Genomic DNA, 7,015 nt, shown 5'->3' with positions numbered 1-7,015 from the left:
TAAATGAAACAAAATGCTTCAGTGATCCCAATTCTTGGTTATACTTTCTGGACTAGAAGCATTTTGTAGACAAAGGAATGTTTCACAAAATTGAAATGTCATTCAAGAGAAGGACAAGACATTTTTCACAGACACTTAAAATTTCAAACTTTCAAATGGCCCCAATAGCGAACCAATTTATGTTGTAGTAGCAGCAAATGATGATTTAATGTGCACGGGGTCTCTTCAGGTTGATATGCTTGCTGGCTTGTTCTTGTAGAGCTGCATGAAAAGATTTCACTTTATCCCGCAGCTCAGTTAAAATGTCTATTTTTTTTGCCCAAGAATAGCTTCATAGTTGTGTAGCATATGAATCTACAACATAGTCTACTTCTTCATTCATCTCTAGGAGAAACTTTTCATCTTCTAACCATCAAATAGATTCCTGGAACAGTGCCCTGTGATCTTCTACAACTTGTTCTTCCGTTTCTACCATTTGTGAGACAGCTTCATGGAAAGTAAACAATTGTGGAGAAATCTCTTCATTTTGTTCACAAAGCAGTTTTAGATCATCCCTCTGAGATGAACTCCCCACACCCCACTGTATCTCTAAGTCATCAGTCTGATTTGGTGGATGGTGCAATACTGGAGGGACATCACCAGCAGAGGTTGAATCCACAGTCAATTCTTTCACCCTATTTGCATATCTTAACATATTAACAGTATTTTCACAGGATGCCATCCCTGGAGAGATTGTGGCAATCATGCAGGTACCTGAGTTTCACCTATAAATCAGCACCTTTATGCCGTTTGCCTGTCCGCACTTGACGTAACAGCTCCTCTTTCATTTCCAGTCAAATCAATGAGAGAAAATTTGTCTTGCAGTTTTCCTTTCCTTCTAAGAATAATCTGAAATACTGCATGGCTATGAGATGAATGTGCATTTGCAAATGTTTCACCAGATGCTCTGCAACTGTTGACTATGTCAAAGAGTTGCAGTACATCTTCAACACATTTGACCTCCTGTTCCTGTAATCCCACCACTTGAACCTGCTGGTTTCCCATCTTCTAGCACTCTTAATTTTGTTTTCCTGTTTAGCAAATCAAACACTTTTCCATAATAAAATTCAAAAAGGGTTGCATATACTTGAAGCTCTAACTTCTTATAGTTTGGCTTTTTTAGCATTAAAAAGACTTCTCAAGCTGCTAATGCATAAGACCCTTTAGAACAGTCTTGGTTCTTTCCTGAAAAGTCACCACCCATAGTCTGAGTTTTTCCACTTCCAGTCTGCCCATAAGCAAAGCATTTGGCAAATACAGTTTCAAATATAGTTTCCACTAGCAGTCTAGCTGTAAATCTGTAAACCGTTTCATTAGGAGCTCAGTCATCAAAGACATAATCAAAAGGAAATGTTTGATTTTCTAGGTACCTTGTTAAATCTGCTTTTTGTTTTGGCTCATGTACCATCACAACATCTTTACTAGGGATTGCAATGACATCAAGATCTTTCATTTGAATTTCTTCTTTATTGAGCAGCTGTTTCCTTGCATAAACACATATTGTGTACTCATCAATGGGATCTGCTGTTTTAATGGTCTATAATCCAAATTTCCTCTAAAGTCTCAGATCATACACATAATTTCATAGTTTGGATTTGTAGCGCCAACATCCTGGACTCTTTTTTTTTCTAAGTTCTTGATGTTGCAGTCTCCTTTTTTCTCTTTTTTCTTGTAATTTTTCTTCTTTCACACAATTAGATTTCTACATAAAGGGGGTCCAAATTCCGTTTTTTTGCAGCTCGAACTAGAGATATACCTGAAATACTACCATTCTGTGGTACAGAAGAAGAACTGGGAAGTTGACTAGGCCTTGCACATGCAGAACCAAGTGTTGTATTATCTCTTCTAGGAGGGTCATTCTTCATAGAAGCCACAGTCCATCAGTTCTTTACAATTTTGTTTACTTTGGAGATGGAGATGTTTCTGGACTGGGTTCAATTTCTTTTTCAGGAACAAGGTCAGGGTTAAGTGAAAAGATGCTTGCCAGGTCAATCTCTTTGCCTTTTGTAGCTCCATTTTCTGTCCATTCAATAGTTACACTGTTACATTTGCTCTAGATGTGTTTCCAGTCTGTTTTTCTTGGATTTTAATTTATGGCTGAAATTCAGAAATTTCAAAATTTTATATAATTCTTGTTTATTTTGTGGGGAGATATCTTTTTTTTAGATACTTCAAAAAAAGTATCTAAAAAAAGCCCATCCTACTTCTCTAACACAATTGGCTAAATGTTCAATTTCATTTATTTGAGGCATTCCAGATTTGTTAACATTTTATATAATAATGTATATTTCATCTAGAGTGTATTTAGGGAAGGGTTATTATTTTTGGGGGGATAGTGTGAATCGATATTTTTCCAAACTTGTGAAATTATTGTTTAAGCGTATTTTAATTAAAAACATTTATTTTGATTTCTGTGTTCTTTTTTAGTTTTCCTTACTTTTTCAATAAAATGTATTTTGTGCCACAGTTTCATTTATTAATAGTTTAGCATATATTTTAATATCTTTTAAGTCTAGTTTCTCCATTATTTTTTTGAGACTATTCGTAAATATTCTCTATTAATTAATCTTCCAGGTCGAGTTTGTCATCTGAATGTTGAGGTCCAGGAAAGAGCCTAGGATTTTGATTGATATTTTATTAAATTCTCAAATTAATTCAGAAATGACCAATATTGATACACAATTGCCTCTTCCCATTCAGGAACATGCTATATCTTTCCAGTTACTCAAATAAAATTTTCTTCCCATTTTAAGTATGACATATTTATTTCTAATTAAGATTTTTTTAAGATTATAATTTTAGTTAATATTGTGATGAGCTAATTTTTGTTTTTTATTATTTTCCAATTGGTTGTTCAGGAATGCTGTTGGATATTGAATTTTTATTCTGCCGCATTTTTATACTTAGTTACATGTAATATTATGATTTCTTTATAATGATGTGCATTTTCCTTTCCTGTATGTATGCACTTTTCCTTTCAGAATAATGTTAATTCTTGCTTAAGAATAGATAATCCTTATAGTGACAGGTCATCAGGATTCTATTTCCATTTTCATTTATTTTTCATTTGTAAATAAGTGTTGAATTTAAACATGTATTTTGAAGGTATTTATTGGGATTATTATATGTTTTGCACATACTTCTTATTGCTGTATATTATGAATTGTCATATTGAACAATTGTTAAATTTCTGAGCTAAATTTTCTAGTTCATGTTCAATTATTCTATCATACTACTCAGATGCCTCATGACTATTTTCTTTATAGTTTCCATGTATCAGTCTATAAACAGCAATATGTCTCTTGCACACATCTGCAATATATACAGTATTTTGAGGATTTTGGCAGTTTGATTTAAAGAGCAAAATTGGATAGGTTTTGATATTCTGAAATGCCCTGGAACAATTTTCTATATTATTTAAATACTAAATTTCATAAAATTGATCATATTTTCTGGTGACTTACTCAGGAAAGGGAAGATTTCTTGGACTGATTTCTTAGACTTTCCCAATTTATTTCTCTTATTTATTTTTCAGGCGTCTCCATCTCATTTTGTTGTTTTGTGTAATATTTAATTAAACATTTTCAAATCTGTTAGCTTCTAACATATTACTTATTTAAAACTCTTGTATATCTTCAACATTCCATCCTATTCTAATTTTGGTTATACATATATATTTTTTCTTAATTATATTTGTCTAACATTTTTATTTGCATTTTTATTTTAAAAAATGGTTTATTACCCCTATTTTCTAATCTTTTTGCAGCTATTTTTCCTTTTGCCTATTTTCAGATTAAAAAAAGAAAATTTAATAATATAAGATTAAACAGAAGAAGACTTTGTGACTTAGAAATTTTAAAATATATAATTGTTCAGAAATTGGATAAATAAAGTAAAAACAGCTGCACTGTTGTATACATTACCACATTTAATTCTCAGAATAATCCCCCAAGGTTGGCACTATTATTACCACTCTTTACAGATCAGAAAACTAAGAGACAGGGGAGAGAAATAATTTTCCCAAGGTCATACAGCTTGTAAGCAATGGAGACAGATTCCTATAATAATGATATTGCTACATCACCAACAACTACTACATTTCAGTGACATACAACAATAAACCTCTATTTCTTGCTCAAGTATCAGCTGGGAAGACCTCTTTCAGTCTGTAGGCCAAGTTCAGTATAAGTGTTTCATTCTAGGGTCCAGGCTGAGTAAGAAGCAGCTCCCTGGGCCATGTGTCTTTCATGGAGATAGTCCCATGCTCCCAGAGGGATGAGTGGAAATGTACTATGCCTCTTACAGCCCAGGATCAGACTGGGACACTGCCACTTCCACCCAGATTCCATTGATCAAAGCAAGTCAAGTGGTCAAGTCTAACGGCAATGAGTTGGAGAGCTATACTCCTCCAAAGGAGTTGGGAGAAAGGGAGGGAATATTTGCTCAACAGTAATCTGTACAGAAGCTTTCTATCAAATATTTAATGGCATTTGGCCATCTATTCATACCTATGGGTTTCCTAAACTGTTTATGGGAATCTCTGTCTGATTTGGCAATGCTTGCTGACTGTCTATTTTCTGAAGGGTGATTAAAATGGGATTCCAGCATTTTTTATGGGCTGGACAGTTCCCCACCATTCTCTTACCTGAAGTGGTTGTCAGGGACTTGAAGGGGTTTGGAGGGGTACAGTATAACACCTCATTGTTGCTGTCAGCTGTGCCCTGTTCTTTCTATGGCGCTGCCTTCCCAGAACTCAACAATTCAGCCATGGTGAGGGGTGGTTAATCATCTGGTTGCACGAATTCAAAAATGGCATCCGGGCTTCCAATACTTCAGATTTCCTACCACTCTTCCTGTTTTGTGCCTCACCCCACATCCCTATACCCATTCCTCTGAAGTTAGTTGGTAGCTTCAATTCTGGAGCCTTTCTAGAATTCCATGGTATGAATTGACTTATTCTGGTTTCCCTCCATGAAGTCACGTAGTTAAAAGCTTTCTGTTACTATTTTTCTGGTTATATGCTAGCTTCAAAACATTATCGACCTTAGTTGACTGCTTTTATTTCTTTTCTCATTTTCTTTATTGTTGTTGGTTAATGCTTTTATTTCTTTCAAACTATGTGTCATTTCAGTGGGGTTTGGGAAGGGAGCAGACAGAAATGCATGTATTTGCTATGATTTTCAGGAAGTCTCTTTCACGATAAGCATATACTCTCAATTGTGGGAAGCGTCAGTAAACTCCTTGCCATCAGTGAACTCCTTACCCACTCTTAGCAAGACTTCAGATTTACCAACTATGTGGGTTTCGAGGAGTAACCCTCATTGACTCTAGTTCATTATTGTCATTGGTGGGTAGGAGGGTGAAGATTCCTCCATTTCTTGGCTTCATATTTTCATATGGACAGATTTCAACAGTAGTAACACTCCCTATCCCTCACTCACTTTTCCCCATGGAAGGAAAATGACATCTGATTTTGAGTTAGAAGACAAAACCAAGGGTCTTTACTTTAACCCCTTTCTCTTGTTAGATTTGCCCACCTCAGCAAGACTGCATGCCGGCCCACTTCAGTGGGGTATACTTAGTAAGGAGGGCTTTGCCTCAATGACAGAGGTCCTTGGTCTCCAGAAGTGCATGGAGTAAAGTGTGAGAAAACCCATTTGGCCACAATCTAAGTCATGTTATCTATTAAGCTGATCATTAAAAGGGCTGACAGTTTGTTCTCCATATGCCTGTCCCCTGTGTTATATTCTTTAGTTGTTTCTGAACTTGGGAGAGAAAGAAAAAGTTGTAATATATTGTATCAATTCTTCCTTCTCCCCACAAAAAAACATGCAAAATTAATCCTGTCTTGCAACAATTCTTGGTTGAGTGATGGACATGGAGGGCAGGCCTAAGCCATTAGAGCATGGCACCCCTTTGGTCCACAACTTTTATTTGATTTTTTACTTCAGAGATGTTTGCTCTTCCTCTTGATATTTTATGAGAGGATATCATAATGGGAACAACTGCATCCATTTGGCACACAAGTCAAAGCCTGCCAGCTCATAGAGGAAGAATTCAGAACAGAGAACTGAAACCGAACCCAGATGGAATTCCACTTGAGGCCAACACTGGTTCTAGACTCATGATTTATGTGGGATAATAAATTTTTCTTCTGCTTGAACCCATTTGAATTTGTTTGTTTTTTTTTTTTTACCACCAAAAGCGTTTAATTATTGCCCTTTTGAATTGGTTTTCCTAGAATTTATGTAGAATTTTCACATTTTAATTACAAGAAAGATCCCAAACTGTTTCACAGAATATTCATGTAATGCTTTGTCTGCTCTGGCATAAGAATGCACTTGGGTTCACACTGACTCAAATTCACAAGCCAAAATGGATTTTACCCAGGACTAAATTTACTTAGCTTTAAAAAGGCATATGTGATGAGCAAGCCTGCATGAATGGTAACTGCAAATCAGAAGTCTTGGGATTCCTAGGTGTGGCTTCTCATATCCTTAATTCATTTTGAAATGCATGTGATCAAGAGAGATGAAAATAGTCAGGTATGAGCCACCTTAATTCAGGGAAGCCATATACTTAGGGTCCTTTCAGTTTTTATTTCTCTTAAGCTATATATGACATCCTCCTCAGAAGTACACGACTGGTCCCCATTCTCTGGTGCAGCTGCATCTCATCAATTTTGTTATTTGTTACTCAATAAAGATCTCGACAGAGGTACAAATGTGTGGTCTGGATCACAGTAGCTTCAAATTATCTAGGATGCTCCTATAATTCCTTGAGTTCAAGGAGGATTTAATAAAAGTCAAATTCTCTGGTGTCCCTGAGATGAGAGGAAATATCACAGATATGTTTTATTTTTCATTTTTTTAAATTGTGGTATATAACATATATACATCAAAGTGATAACTTTCCAAGTGCAATTTAACAGGTAGCTAGCAAATTTCAAAGAATGTTATGGGTTATAGTTTCACAG

At 35.4% G+C, this 7,015-nt stretch overlaps 1 pseudogene; it reads right to left on the bottom strand.

Annotated features, from left to right (window-relative positions):
• Positions 1-205: 205 nt before the first annotated feature.
• LOC119506948 overlaps positions 206-7,015 on the bottom strand; it is a 31,663-nt pseudogene continuing 24,853 nt past the window's right edge.

Source organism: Choloepus didactylus, chromosome 1 (assembly GCF_015220235.1).
Source record: "Choloepus didactylus isolate mChoDid1 chromosome 1, mChoDid1.pri, whole genome shotgun sequence".
Lineage (NCBI taxonomy): Eukaryota > Metazoa > Chordata > Mammalia > Pilosa > Megalonychidae > Choloepus > Choloepus didactylus.
Note: the sequence above shows the minus strand (reverse complement) of the source record. Positions and strands in the feature narration are given on the sequence as shown.